The sequence below is a fragment of the Lathyrus oleraceus genome, chromosome 3, assembly GCF_024323335.1.
Source record: "Lathyrus oleraceus cultivar Zhongwan6 chromosome 3, CAAS_Psat_ZW6_1.0, whole genome shotgun sequence".
NCBI classification, from domain to species: Eukaryota; Viridiplantae; Streptophyta; class Magnoliopsida; order Fabales; family Fabaceae; genus Lathyrus; species Lathyrus oleraceus.
The window spans coordinates 36,839,434-36,855,918 of NC_066581.1; the positions used below are offsets into that span (position 1 = coordinate 36,839,434).

At 35.0% G+C, this 16,485-nt stretch overlaps 1 non-coding gene across 1 annotated transcript; it reads right to left on the reverse strand.

The window, feature by feature from the left end:
• Positions 1-1,673: 1,673 nt before the first annotated feature.
• On the reverse strand, positions 1,674-1,747 carry TRNAI-UAU (transfer RNA isoleucine (anticodon UAU)). Its single transcript has one exon. It is a non-coding gene; the product is annotated as a tRNA-Ile (tRNA).
• Positions 1,748-16,485: the final 14,738 nt, after the last annotated feature.

Consider the following 16,485-nt stretch of genomic DNA (forward strand, 5'->3'; position numbering starts at 1 on the left):
CTCAAACCCACCATTATAGGTTTTTCCCCACTAACACAAAGAAGGAATTTTTAAGACAAAGATTTGAAAGGCACGCCATGTTCGAATTTTTTTTATCAAAACTTCGAATATAATAATAAATTGATGAATGTTACTATTAAACAATAAGGTGATAATAATTGAAGAACCAAAAATAGGATGAAATACAAATGGTACTTTTTCCTTCTAGTGAGGAAGTTTTTTCTCAGGACGGTAAGGTTTTAGAAGAGCGGTCTCATACTCGTTCCGTAGTTGTTTTAGAAAATATGAGGGGTACATGCATCCACTCCGATGACCAAGTCAGTGGTCGTTAAAGATGAGAGGTATACGTTTGTTAAGATAATTTTTATGTGTACCTGGTTTGACGTCTATATCCCCCTCATTCTTTAGTCTTCGTCATGAGCATTTATACTGCTAAGTGGATAGAGTGCCATTCTTGCTAGGTCCTCGAATCTTCTGTTGAATGAATGATATTTATCTCCTGATGCCATTGCTCTAAAATCACTTTGGCCACAAATATCTTCATCTTGGGTCTTTGTGACTTTGAGGATAATTTTTCCATAGGGTCGTGAGTTACACCAATACCGAATAATATTATCCTATAGCGAGCTATTTCTTATGCTTGGGCCGAGTATGAGAAGTTACCCATTAGCCTTCTTTGGTGTAATCGAACTAAGGTTTGTAATTATGCATAGTCCGAGATTTTTTCATTATACTATAGTACAATAAACTTTTGAGACCGATTTTCTTTCCATGACTTATGACATGTTTCCCTATATCATGTTCCTTCTTTTCCTTTGTAATCTACCGCAGTTTTTAATCGTTTCCCTAGTTGAAGTAGGAGTGAGGCTTATCATCCCTTCAATCATTATTTCTTTTTTCCTTTTCACTTTCTTCCTTCCTACTTTGAAATATCATCTCCCGAGGTTCATTTTCTCTATTGTTGTCGAATTCTTTATTTGGTAAATTTCTTCCTACCTGTCTTTTTTCAACATGACTTTGATTTTTTTCTTTGATATGCTTTAACTCTAGAAAGAAATGTGGTTCTTTTTCTCTGTTCGGGTAGTTCTTGATTAAGATTGAAGAGTTTTTCTTATGGTTACATAGTTTTTATGTTTGGTTTCCTTCTTCTTCCTACCCTTTTAACATAAATGCATTTCTTTTATGGTGTTTGTTTAAACGGAAGTTGTTGTGGAAATTTAATTGTGAAAAGCTTGATAGGAAAGTTCTAATTTATATCTTTATTTTATTTAAACAGATAATCAAGGGTGATTACTTATGGTTTCCTCAAAGCGACTTCATCATCCCCAAGGAGTTATACTACTTGTAAGGAAGCATGAATAGATTTTATATATGGTATCGGTACATCTAGCGTGAATACACTGAATGCAAATACAATACAAAGAATTAATCTTATAAATGATAAACTTTAATAAATAATTCAAATATTAAGCGATTAAATAGCTCAATATAAATGACTTATCATTTATGTAATGTGAACCAACTCGTTAAACCTAAAATAAGAAATTTTGTTAATTTGATTTGTATTCAAAAATGAAGTTATAGATTAATCTAACATCCTTAAATACAAATTATACAATCATATAGGTTTATCATTAAAAATGGGTAGGTAACATCATAAAACCAAAAAGAATTGGTCCCGGTGGGGCTCAAACCCGTGACCTTCGGCTCATAAGACCAACGCTCTAACCAACTGAGCTACGGGACCAATTCATAAACTTTGTTAAATATTATAAAATTAAATAAATTCATAATTAAATTTAACGAAAAAATTGTATGATCTAGAAATTGATTTATAAGGAACAATAAAAGAAATAGTTTTAGGTGTTAAACCAAATATGGTTTGAAGAACATACAACTCTAATTGTGGAGTTTTGATGATAATAACAAAATTGAGAATAATTGGTACTTTAATGAGTTTGTTTTCATGTGTAGAACAACTGACAGTGTTCTACAAAAATTAGAGATATTTGTGTTAGAGTTAACAAGTTTGACTGCATGATCATCTGCACTAAAATAAAAGAAATTATTCTGGCCCCCCTAAAAGAAAATGATCATATGTACCTCAAGAAAAACATGATCATAAATACACGGACAAAACATGATCATATATACTCAATGCTAAGTGACCTCACTTTCTTAGACGAAGAACTTGTCACTTGTGCCCAGACAAAGAATTGATTACATATGCCTAGACGAAGAGATTGTCACATATTTCTAGATGACAGACGCCTGTTATGTTATGCCACCACATAGATTATTCTCTCAACGGTCACATCATGACATTTGTTTTAGCATAAGGAATGAAAGGATACGTTTCCATACATATATTACAATTCCAAAGACTCTATTATCAACAGACACATGATTTGCAAGGACAAATGATTTAAAAATTAAATATTTAATGTGTATATAAGGGAATCAAATTTGAATTTTGAAGGTGACCAAAACACACCATTTTTAATACTTTTGAGCTATTCAACAACCTTTTGATTTAGTTCTGTATGCTTTTCAAATCATTGTAACAATACCAAACAATAGACAACAAGATACAAGTGTCTTTTATTCTTTATTTTTTTTAAGAAAGTTGAACATTCGCACTCGAGCTTTAATGAGTTTACCATTATGTATTGGTTGTTGTAAACAAACATTTTTATAATTTTCAAAGTCCTCTAGTGTGAGGCAAGAAATTCGTTCAAAGGTGTAAGGAAAATAAGTCTCTACACTTGTAAGGTAAGAAAATGATCTAGTGTGATACAAGGAAAACAATGTTTCAATTATCTTATTGGTTATCTATAATCAAGTTTAATTATAGTGTAAATATCTCGAGTATAAGAGGGCTAGACTAGCTTCTAGTCATCAAGATTAACCCATATAATTTTTTTATATAAATTTCTTCCATAGTTTCTTTATTTTCCACGGCCGTATAATTTATGCTTGAGAATGTTGTAATTAAACCCAAGACTTTGAGTAATTCCAAATCAATCTTGATAAACAAGTTTCAATCGCACTGATCTGAATCCCTCTTGTTCTTCACGCTTCACTTGAGTGAATCAACCAGCCTTGGTTGCAAGATTGTATCACTGCAAAATGGTGATGAAAAACAATAAAAGAATATTTAATTTAGAAGAAAAAAGTTAGGGTTTATCGAGAGAAGGAATAAGATGAATTTTCTACAAAGTTCATTTCTGCTCACAAGTTGTGATTCTTTATTCTTTTGCAACTGCAAAATTAAAGTGCTTAAAATAATATGGGCTACTCCCTATTTAGATTTTGCTTGCTTTCTCTCTAAGCAAAGCCCAAAAACAAAAGCCCGAAAACACCAAATTCTTCCAACATTACAAAATTAGGTTTAAAACCAAATCCATATCAAAACTAACTCCTAGACACTTCGACACTCACACGATTTTGACACACAACATTTCAACGACAACCGACTCTGTCAAAGATACTACTTTGACACAAAGAATTACAAATTCAACACACCTCTTAATTCATTGTGTCTAAGTTATCTATATTCATCATAAACCTTAACTTCTTGAACACTTCGACCTGCACTCCTTTCGTCATGACATCTTTAATTTGATTCTCAATTCTGCAGTATTCCAAGTTCAACTTCTCCTTCTGCTACTTGCACTCGAAGATAATGAAATCTCATTTTGATGTGCTTGCTTCTTCCTTGCGCTATCATATTCTTTTCCAGATTGATAGTAGACATGTTGTCAATCATCATGGCAATCGCTCCATGATTCTTTCCTATAATCTCTTCAATCAAATTCACCATCCATGTTGCTTGACATGTACAAAGAGAAGCAGTTATTTACTCTGCTTCACACAAAAATTGTGTTACTATTGGTTTCTTTCTTAAACTCCAAGCAACTGGTGCACCACCTAGCATAAACACGTAGTTAGTTATCGATTTTCTATCCTTAGCATCACTACACTAACTTGAATCGGTGTAATCCACTAGCTTGCATTCTTTTCCTTCATAAGCTGTAGGAAACAAAATGCCATAGTCGAGATTTCCTTTCAGATACCTTAGTATCCTCTTCGTCGCTGGTAGGTGTGATATATTTGCTTTCTGCATGAATCTACTCACCGTACCTACACTATATGCTAGATATGGCTGTAACACCTCAAAATTTGCCCTCCTCTTTTGGGACTAGCATATCATATTGCATATCATTTTTAGGTCATTAGGCATTGCATATTGCATATCATGTGGTTACATTGTGCAAGCCATTCCCCCAAGTCTTGATCAGAAGATAGGAGGTCATGTGCAAGCTAGGGTTTCCTTGGACTGGTCATTAATCATCTGAGGATGTGGAGGTCCAAATTAGGGTTTTGTGGTTCTCAAGGAGATTGGTGTTCATCTTGGTTGCAATGATACATCATCATCATCATGGTCTTGATGTCATTCAGAATCATCAAGTGTTGGAGCATAGTCTTTGAGATTAGGGTTTTGACCACTAGTCAACCCTAATCAGTTGCATTGGGCCAATCAGGGCATAGCAAGGAGATGGGGTCTATGATGGATATGAGGATCATTCCATGGTTTTATTGAGCTTATGGAGGCTAGGGTTTCATCCTTGAGCCATTTCATCAGAGGATTGGGGCTTAACTTGATTAGTGCATTGCCAAATTCATCTATCAGCTGAAAAGTCAACGGTGGTCAACTGTGCTTGATTTTATGGATTTGGAGGTGGGAGAGAGTTGGATATACTTCATTCATGTTGAAACAAGTTTCATTTGACATGTCAAAGCTCAAGAATGAAGAAAATAAAGTCAGGACAAAAATTGCCAAAAATAGAAAGTGACTTGTAATGGAAGTTTCCAAAAATGGAAAGTTTTTGACCTCAAATTTACATGTCCAAGGAAGCTTCAAAAGAAAATTTGTTCAACATGAAAGTTGTAGATCTTGGTCTCACCTTTCCAAAAAGTCCAAGAACTTGAAATTCCCATGTATGGTTGACAAGTTATGGTCCATTCAATTTCAAAAATGACCCATAATCAAAGTGGCATAACTTCCACATGGAGTGTCCAAATTGAGTGATCTTTTTATGTGCAAACTCCATTTGACATGTACTTTAATGGTGCATAATTGGAATTCATCAAAAATGGTCAATGCAAAAAGTCAATTTTCAAGTGTACAGTTAAAAATCCAAGGGGCAAAATGGTCCAAGTTGAGAAATAATGGGAGTTTTGGCATGGGGATTTTTGCAACACCTCACATTTTCCAATTAGAAATTGTCTCAACTGTCATAAACTTTCAAAGTCCAATATTTGACTAAGTCATTTTGGAAGTGCACTTGAAATTGCATATTTTGGCATAGCATGTTGAAAATGAAAATTACAAAGCCAATTGCCATGAGACAAGTGCCAACACATCACAGCTGGTATTTGGAGAGTGTGTGAGCTGTCATACAGCTGTCATGGGCCCCAGGGTGAAAAGACATTTTTGCCCTTGCTTTGTAAAATTGCATTTTTGCTAATTACATCATTTTTGGTTAATTTGTGATTAAGAGGTGGATTAAGTGGAGGTATATAACATTAATCATAACTGAATTGTAATGACAATCACATTCTCCAAGATTCATAACAAACTTTCCCTCCAAAAGTGCATTTTCTCTCAAATTTCATCAAGCTTTTTTTCAAGATTTCTCCATCAATTCTCAACGAAATTGAAAAATTCTTGTTGATTCATCTTCCATAAACCATAAGCTTGGACTGTTTTGAGGAATTGGAGCAAGAAAGCATCAAAACCGTGACTGTTCATGTGGTGTTCAACAATGGTGATTTGATATTTCTCACACGTGGAGCTGTCTTGGATCAAGCTACGAGTTGCTTTCATCTTCCTCGACCTTCATTATCACTTGTTTGAAGCTATAACATCGTGAATCATCAAGAATCATTGCTGCCTTCATCAATCGGTCAGTTTTCGAATCTTACCATTTCTTTAATTATGATGTGCTTTTTGTAGATCGTTTAACATAGATCATCGTGATGTGATTAGTTTTTGAATTGGTTAATTGATGAGAGAGATATTGTGATTTGAAGATTTGTGTTCATAACCTTTTTTGATCGATCCCGAGCGTACAGTAGGAATTAGGAAAAAATAATTACATATTCAGTATCCTTGTGGAAAGGCGGTTCCAACGACTATATGCTTGTGGATTTTGGTTGCATTTCGTTGTTCTTCATTTTTCTGCAATTTCTGGAAATCTGCTTGTGTTTTGGCTCAAGAACGTGATGAAATTCGCGTTTGATCTTCCAATTTCGTGGCCTTGTTTGAATATCTGTTTCCCGCGGCTTTCATCCAATGAGCGCACGCCAGCGCTTCTTTTTGATACGGCGCCGTTTTGGCCAAGGACATTAATATTACGCTTGTGCCATTCTTGCTTTAATTATATTATTATTTCATTTTTATTTTCTTTTGTTATTTCATTTGGTTACATGAACTTCAAAAATTCCTATAGGCTTCAAAACTCATCCAAATTTTGTGAAATTTTTTGTGCCATGCTCAGGATAATGTGTAGAATTTTATGATGATTTTTGTGAAATTTTTGCACGTGTGGAAAAATAATGAGCCTAGGGTTTGTAGAATGTGTCATATTTTTGTATACTTTGCCATATCCATCATGAAATGCTCATACTTCTAAAGAAATGAATGAAAGTTTTTGTGCTTATTCTGGACATGTTGATGGTGATTTTCATGTAGAGTTTATGATTTTTGGATACTTGGTGACGGAGATATGTTTTTTTGAATAGAGGTGTCACAATTTGTGTCACACCAAGCTAGGTTATCTTTCTGATTTTATTTGCATGACCTAGAAATGTTGAATTGCTCCAATCGTTTGCATGAATGATCATTGATATGTCAAGATAACATGTGAGTTTTGCTGGAATTTTTGATGTCATTTTCTAATTGATTGATAATTTTCTTCTCTGTATGCTCATTTTGTGAATTTATGCGACACATGTTGGCATTTTGCTTGTGAAATTCTCATATGGTACTGGATGAAGATGAAATTTGATATGTTGATTGTAGACACATTGTGGGACATCATAGTTTTGGTCCCATTCATTTCTTAATTGTTCTCACTGTTTTATGAATTTTTGAAGTGAATGCTTGTGTTGATGCTATGAATTGACTTGAATAATTGTGTCTGGATTTCTTGATTTTCATTGACCTAGTTTCTTTTGTCCAATTGAGCTGAAAATTGACATGCTACTTGTTGATTGTGTCCTGTTTAGGTGTGAATTATTTGAGGATTTTTGAAATTGTTTTGGTATGCTTTTGAGTGAAATAGTTCTGTTTGGTCTTTTGGTGTTGCAAATTACATGATTGATGTTAAAATGTGCATAAAATGATATTGGTGAATGGTATGAGCATGGGACCAATTGCATTTGCTTTTGAATGGTTTTAATTTCATTTTGGATTGGTTTGGCTTGCTGTTTAGATTTTTTTCTCCCTTTTGGACCCTAGGCTTGGCCTAGTGGTCTAGTTTCTCACATTTGGTGTGAATTTTCAGGATGAAATACACAATGCTTAAGGAGATTGCTTCAAGGCAATTTGAATTGAGTTTGGTTGGTGTTTATAAACTAACTTGACTTTGTTTTGTAGGGATTGATGCTTGAGCTTGAGCTTATAGCTTGCACTTATGTGCATTAACTTGTGTTGTCTGTATAGATTGACTTTTGCTGTTTATTGTTGGTTTGTCTGAGTACTGATGATACTTGATTGATTTCAGGTACATTTAGTCGCTTACAGTTCTTTAAGAACTTGCTTGCTGCTGCTTGGTTTTTAAACCACTTGAGGTAGGACTTCTATTCTTCATGTAGTCTGGAAGACCTGGCCTGTTACTTGGCCAGGCAACTGTCTGAAGTCCTCCTTAAGAGGCGATGTCTGTAATTGTTTACATTTGTGCCAAGCAGGTAAAGACCTCTATGAGGCAATTGGAGGAATCCAAGGGATATGCAATCTATCCCCCGCTATTCTGTTGAGTCGTCCCTCTGCTCACACGGCTGTATGTTGATGCATTGGGACACAAACCCAAGATCTTGTGCTGTTGCACAATCGAGTCAGAGTCTTTGAGCGTAGAAGGGTCCCTCCATTCTGGACCCACGCTCCTTTGTCTGAAGCTCTCCCTGATCAGGGATAAGAGCTGTGAAGTCTAATCTTCACTCACCTTTCATCTGCTTCACCTTAGCCTCGCAATGGCAAGGTTAAGAGCGGACACTACCCATGTACAGATGACTTGCTTCGGCAGTCAAACCCATTGTTTGAGCCCACTTGACTGGTTATAGTGTGTGCTTTGTGAATATTTGTTTGCTCTGTTTGCTTGTATGCTTGTATGCTTGCTTTCTTCCTGGATAGGATTAGCTTGCAGTTGTGCAAGTAGGTAGAAACCTCAACGTAGGGCAATGATGCATGACAACACTAGGCTCGAGTACAGCTCCCTGGTAGTGTGTCTTCCCTCGGTTTCTGGCTAGCATTTCTTTCCCTTTCATGGGAACTACGTCGCCCTGATCCTCATGCCAGATGAGGTACGTAGGCAGGAGACCGTGCGAGGTCTCTCCGGGCACCCTTTTCTTTTTTGCGTGTGTTTTGTTTGGCAGCTATCAGGCTCGAGTTCCCGACTCCCTGTTAGTCTGTGTGTGCCGTTTCTTCTGATGTCTCAGCGCCTCTTCTGGCTTGCTTGATGACTTGTAGGCTCGAGTTCCCGACTCCCTACTAGTTTGCATGTTCTTTCTTTCCCTTTCAGGGGAACTACATCGCCCTGATCCTCGTTCCAGACGAGGTATGTAGGCAGGAGACCGCGCGAGGTCTCTCCGGGCACTTTTTTTTCTTTTTGTGTGTGTTTGCTTGTTATCTTCTTGTGTGTGTTCGGTTCGGATGCCGACGTAAGTCCAGTGGTTGGCGGTCGGGCTCCACGTTTGCCGTTTTGTGCGTTTTGGTTCGGATGCTGATGTAAGTCCAGTGATTGGCATTCAGGCTCCATGTTTTCCTGTGTTTGTGTTTGCTTGTTTGGCGTGCGTGAGCCGAACTACGGCAGCTCTGATTCTCGTTCCAGACGAGATACGTAGACATAGGATGCGATGTCCTATCGAGCTCTCTCCCCCTTAACCCCACCTGTGTTGTCTTCGGTGCGTGTGTGTGGTGTTTTAGCAACCTATTCTTTCTTTTAGAACGTGGATCCCGTCGAGTACGACGGACGTGAGGGGTGCTAATACCTTCCCCTTGCGTAACCGACTCCCTTACCCTTTCTCTTTGGTCGCGAGACCATGCTTTTTCCAGGTTTCTCTGAGCGTTTCCTTTCCCTATCTTGGGATAAATAACGCGCAGTGGCGGCTCTGTGTTGTGTTTTTATTTCAGCCCGCCGGTTGTTTTTCGCGGATGCGACAATGGCCTTGTGCAACAAAGGCATCAAAGTGATCCAATGAGTCTTTTATACTATGTTGGATCGACATCATCTTCATTTGTTTCTTTCGGTAGTTGCAACCTGGGCTCAATTGGAGATGAATTTGGGTTGCATTCTTGCATCTCAAATCTCTTGAGTATTTTGCCTGCATATCTTATTTGGTGCATCATCAAGCCTCTACTACTCTTGTAGAATTCAACGCCATAGAAATATGAGAGATTTCCCAAGTCTGACATTTCAAACTCCCCTTAGGTCATGTTTGAAATCTTCGATATCCTTCTTGAAATTTCCTTTTATCAATAGGTTATCGACATAGAGACATAGTATAAGAAATTCACTATTGCTTCTTCTTACATATACTCTAGGCTCAGTTGTGTACTTCACGAATACTTTCTTATTAGTGATCACGACTACTCTAATTGTATTATAGAAGGTTAAACTAATCCACAACAAAAATATAATTTCCATTACCCTTTATTGATCACATGTTAGAGAGATTAGCATGTCATGTTTATTTATTGTTTCTTAGATGGATATTCGGGATACAATTAAATTGATGTAGATCTTGCAGACCAGGAAAATACCATATTCACATGCCCTTTTTGAGTATTTGCTTATTGCATGATGCCATTTGGTTTGTGCAACGCTCCCTCTACTTTTCAAAGGTGCGCGCTTTCTATCTTTTCATATATGATTGAGTCATCAATTGAGATATTTATGGAAGACTTTTCCTGTTTTTGGTTATAATTTTTATAATTTTAGTGCACACCTCAATATTGTTCTTGAGAGGTGTATCAAAACAAATCTTCTCTTAATCTTGAAAAATGTCATTTTATGGTAATTGAAGGTATCATTTTGGGACATAAAACCTCATCAAAGGGAATAGAGGTGGATCAAGCCAAAATTGAGGTGATTGAAATATTACCCCCTCTAGTGAATGTAAGGGGTGAGAAGTTTCCTTGGACATGCCGATGTTTACTGAAGATTTATAAAGGACTTCTCCAAGATTGTAAAACATCTTTGTAACGTACTAGTCAAGGAAAATGATTTTGTTTTTGAGGATGAATGCTTTAAACTTTCTCTATTATTAAAGAAATGTTTTTAACTGCACACCTGATTGTTGCACCTAATCGGAAGCTTCCCTTTGAAATGATGTATGATGCAAGCAATTATACGGTATGCGCAGTTCATGGTCAACACCATGAGAAGTTCTTCCATGGGATATACTATAATGTTTTGAATGAAAATCCGATGAATTATACCACCACTGAAAAAGAATTACTAATAGTAGTATTTGCCTTGGAAAATTTTCGAACGTATTTAATTGGGTCAAAAGTTGTTGTTTTAACAGATCATGCAACATTGAAATACTTGTTAAATAAAGGAGATTCTAAACCAAGATTACTCTGATGGATATTGTTGTTACAAGAGTTCGATTTAGAAATAAAAGATAAAAAAGGTGTTGAGAATTTTGTAGTTGATCACTTGTCCTAGTTAGAGAATGAGGAAGTAACTAAGAAGGAAAATATAGGTCATATGTGCATGAATGTCTCATAGAGGTTGAATCTTTTGAGTGTTTGGGAATTGACTTTATGGGTCCTTTTTCGTCATCTAACTCTAATGTTTACATTCTGGTTTGTGTTGATTATGTCACTAACTGGGTTAAAGCCATAACTTATGTTGCTAATGATCCCCAAACTATTTCTAATTTTTTTAAAATGGATGTTTTTGCTAGATTTGGAATCCCTAGAGTTCTAATCAAAGATAAGGCGCACTTTTGCAACAAACTGTGTTGGCCAAATACAATGTGAAGCATAAGATGTTGATGTGCTGCTTCGTGTGGTAGCTTATCTGCAAGTGCACGGACTTTATCAAAGTAATAGAAAAGATGTCGAACCCACAGATACTTTTAGTCAAGATAACCTCTATCTATTATCACTATGTAAATTTAAGGTTGACCGGCTAATGTTTGAGAAGGGGAACAATGTAGCGGTAAATTTTTTGAGCTTAAGTTATTGATTAACATAACTCATAAAGCAAGAGTTGCCACCACGCTTTTATTATTTCCAAAGGAAAAGGGAAAGAGTATGAACAAAATCCGAAGAAGTTTTAAAACAAGACTAATAAAGAGAACAAGGGTCAGAGGGTTAGTTATGCAAAGGGAAGATATTCGCACCCTAAACATCCATGGTACTCCATGGGAACCTCTTTGAAAGTATGTACGTTTTTGTTTGAAAAGGGTGTTGTTTGCAAAAGATGGGAGAGATGGGAAAAGAAGTATATTTTTGTTATTTTTATGTTTGCCAAGACTTTTGTAGTCTCATGCCTACATACCAATAAAGTGCAATGGAGGATCCAAACCTCGTCGTTCATGGTAAAAATAACAAAGGAGATTGTTTTGATTTATTTTTAATGAGAAGACATTTTGTCATTATAAGGAGAATACTTAACTAGTCACCCACAAGTATGAGTACTTTGCATCATCTTGTGAATGGCTCCAACTTGGATAAGGATTAACAAGTATGCCACTAGCTCTCACAAATGGATAAGAATTGTCATAAATACTATGAGGATAGGAGAATTTTATCTCAACTATGGAAATCACTCATGTCTAATACCTTGAAAAAAAATTTAAAAGGAAAAGTGCACAAAGGCACAATATGGTTTGAATGTGTTAGGCATTTTTTAGGCTTTTGAAATTGGTCTAAACATGTTTAAGATGAATTAGAATTTATTAGGAAAAGGTTTTGAAAATCTCTTGACAAAAGTAAAGGTTTATTGAGAATGTGGTTCAAGTTTAAAAAAAAACAAGAAGATTTTGAAAAAGAGAGAAGATTTTGAAAATTAAAGAAAAGGGAGGAGAAGAAGAGACTATCCTAGAGCATAAAGTAAAAGCCGGGGAGGAAAGATCTAACAAAGAGATAGAAAGCTTTATGACATAAGTCAAGGATGATTTCCCTTCTTTGGATTAAGCCCCAAGCAAGGCAGAATAAGCAAATAATAATCCATGTATAAGATGAAACCGAAGTAACTCAACCAAGTCTCGAAAAGAAGTCCAAAGTCAAAGGTACCAGATGAATCCAAAGGTCTCAAATCACAAGTCCAAAGCAAAGGTCAAAGTCCTAGTTCTAAGTCCATAACTCCACAACATTTCTATGGATAGTAACCACAAGTCCATGAATCATGAGAACCAAGTTTCTTTTGAGGTTTTCTCTCTTTATTAATGTCTTCTTTACAATGATATAAAAGAAAGGTCTAAATGGACAAAGAACAAAATGGAAAAAACACAAATAATATGATATGGAATGCTAAATATAAAATATAAAGTAAATGACATAAAGATAAAAGCATAAAGTAAATAACTTGGAAATAAAAGGTAACATAAGAAAATGTTAGTAAAGGATGTTAGTAATCAAAGATGAAAGATTTTTTGGTCATTTTTTGGAGAACACTCAACTATCCACTCACAAACATGAAAATATGAACCTATACATCATTTGTGAGAAGGACTCAGACTTGGATAAGATAAACAAGTATGCCATTAGCTCTCACAAAATAGAAAAGGAGCAAAATTTCATACAATACCATGAGGAATAGGAGACTTACAACCTCAAATACAAAAATGCCTTTGCCTTTGGGACAAATTTAGCGATATGTTAAGCAATCGTAATTGGACTTATGTAGAAGTCACAACTATATGAGGTATGTCAATAATAAAGTTTGTGTTAATACATGGTAGAGAAATAATAAATAAATCATTCTCCTAAATACATATCGCACAAAAAATAGAAAGAAAGGAGATGATCAAGCACATAGAATATGAGGATGATCCATTACTTTAATCCACACTTAATGACACCTAGGATAAACTTATGCATCAATCCAAAGTACATTAAGGGATCCATGATCAATTAGGAGGTAGATTTGAAATGATGAAAGTTCATCAAGTAACAATCCATACATCATGAACAAGATGGACATAAGCCATTCAATTGATCAATGGGAAAAGAAGGAGATGAAGAAGACAAAAATAAGAGAAATCACACCGAAATTGGACCAAAAGTTTGATCATGTCATCATCAAAATCAATCATCCATTTTGGTGGATTAGTGTTTTCACCCCATCAACACCCAAGATACATTGACTTTGATGAGACTTGAAGTCTAAACCATCATGATCCAAGGCCAACAGAAGTTCTCAAGGGTAACACCAAAATAACAATGCAAATAAATGAAATAAAAATGCATCAAAGGTATTTTTAAATGAGTTTTCAAATAGAAATAAAATGGAAAATTCATAAAGTCCTTCAAAACACCAAATAAATGACCTAAAAAATTATGGAAGGTTGGAAATAAAATAAGTATATAATAATTTTTCCATAATTTCAAAATGTAGAAAAGTATTTTTAAACTAATTAAAACAAAGGAGAAAAGAGAAAAATCATAAAAAATAGAAAATCAGTGAAATAAAATATGGGAAAATAAAAATCAGATGAAGAAAAATAAAAGAGAATTTTAGAAATTATTATGGAATTTTTTGGATAAAAAAATGAAATTATTGATAAAAAAAGAAATTAAAAATAATAAAAGAAATGTAATTAAAATCAGAAAAAACACTGAGCGTTAGATCACGCCTCATTAATTGACCTGGCAGATCCAACACTCCAAATGTTAGAGAACACGGTGGAACACGCTGCAAGCCAAACACAGGATCCAGTTTAAATTCAACTAATCATAACATTTCATTCTTCCAACTGTCTTATCAAACTCAGACAACCTGAGAAAGCTCCGGTCATCTTCTCTAGTGAGCTCTCACCAGAGTTTCATTATTTAGTAAATTCAAGATACGAGACCACCACCATTGTGATCCTCTTCTCATCCCGAATTGAACCTTATGCTCCATATTCATTTATGTGAACTGAGAAAAGGGAAGTTCAAAGAAGTTTCAGAAACAAGCAATCCACGAAAAATTAAATTAAATAATGAACACGATCAATCAACACCAGATAAGTTAGGGTAGAGCATCAAAGAGTGAAGGACTACATTGTGGGTAACTTGTTTGAGTTCAAATGATTCTCATGACTACCTTGTCTAGATCATGATGAGCAGTTAATGAAGCTCGATCTGGTTAGAGCACTTTAGGAGGTCTCATAGCTTGAGAATTGTTGCAAAAGTTTAAGAGGATGCCGAAGGTGCTAATGGAATCAAGAAATTGAATTGAAACAAATTGAAACTTAAAGCACGATAATTGAATTTTTTGGGAAAATTTCAAGTTGCAGCAGGAATTTCTTGGCTCTCCAAAGCTTGAAAATGAATGCACTATCTTCCTTTATTTATAGGGAATGTGATTAGATCTAAATACTTGTGAAATGATGCAGAATTCGTGCAAAATGAATTTAATCCGAGTGTGTGAAAAGTGTAACTTGAAACTCATCAAAACTCAGCCAAATGATGCATTTCAAAGGTCAATTAACATCTGGAGACTTGGTTAAACATGTTTAGGTCCAAAACACATGCTAATTTGGCTTGGAATTGAGATTAGTGAAGTTCAAAACTCGGGCAATGACAATTTCCTCAGTTACAAGTCACCATGTTTAACCCAATGAGGCACCCTACTTAGGAAGCTTTTTGATCTCATTCTTTTTGAAATGTGTTAACATGATGGTCAAGATTACAATGTGTCAAGAAAGTTTGAATTTGGATGCTTGAGAATAAAGTTATGTCATGTTGAAGTTGGCATAAAAAACTGATCATATAACTTAGAAAAATTTGAGTGTTTCATGGCTGAACATGACTTGTAATGGCTCAATGAATTCTATGGTCTTTCAAACATATTCTGACCTTGGTCTTTGAAGCAAACTTGTAGAGGGAATAACAAATGACATTGTGCAAAAGGAATCAGGCTAAAATATTAAAAATTGAAAAAGTTATGATCTTTGGAAGTTGGGGAAAAGTCACATGAAAATAGGTCAAATTTCACTAAGTCCACAAATAACCTATAATGTCTCCAAACTTTTGATGATCCTCCAAGAATAATTGGATCTTGTCATGTAAAGAGAACTTGTATAGGATGTTGAGAAGAGTCATATGCAAAAAGAAGCATTCGGAAATGTTAAGAATTGAAAGAGTTGTGGTCCTTGGAACTTTGAATTCAAAATATTGACTTTTTGGTCAAACCACTAAGAACAAGCTTGTGTACTTGGACTTTCCTTGCATTTCAAAGCACATGGGTGATCATATGAACTCAAAATAAGGTTTCCTCAATTTCCTCTTGATTAAATTGTTCAAATCTTGAAGTTACTTGTTTAAGAAGGCATGGAAGTAAACACATGAACATTTGACTTTCCTTGAGAAGTAAGCCACCAAACAATGAAATGTCCTTGGTTAAAAAGTCGTTACCTTTCACAATAATCTTTAGGGAAAGAAGACATTTTTTTTTGATATTTTGATTAGTGGTTAGATAAGCAATTAATCATGTAAATACAAAGGTAAAACAAACCAACAAAGAGGTGCTTGATGAATCCTGCAAGAAGCAAACCCAAAGATGGATACGAGGAAAGACCAGGATGTGACCTTGTTTGTGTGTAATGATGTAAATGATATATGGTGTTTGTTTGAACGAAAGTTGTTGTGGAAATTTATTTGTGAAAAGCTTGATAGGAAAGTTCCAATTTATATCTTTATTTTATTTAAACATATAATCAAGGGTGATTACTTATGGTTTCCTCAAAGCGGCTTCATCATCCCCAAGGAGTTATACTACTTATAAGGAAGCATGAATAGATTTTATATATGGTATCGGTACATCTAGCGTGAATACACTGAATGAAAATACAATACAAAGAATTATTCTTATAAATGAAAAACTTTGATAAATAATTCAAATATTAAGGGATTAAAAAGCTCAATGTAAATGACTTATCATTTATGTAATGTGAACCAACTCGTTAAACCTAAAATAAGTAATTTTGTTAATTTGATTTGTAATAAAAAATGAAGTTATAGATTAATCTAACATCTTTAAA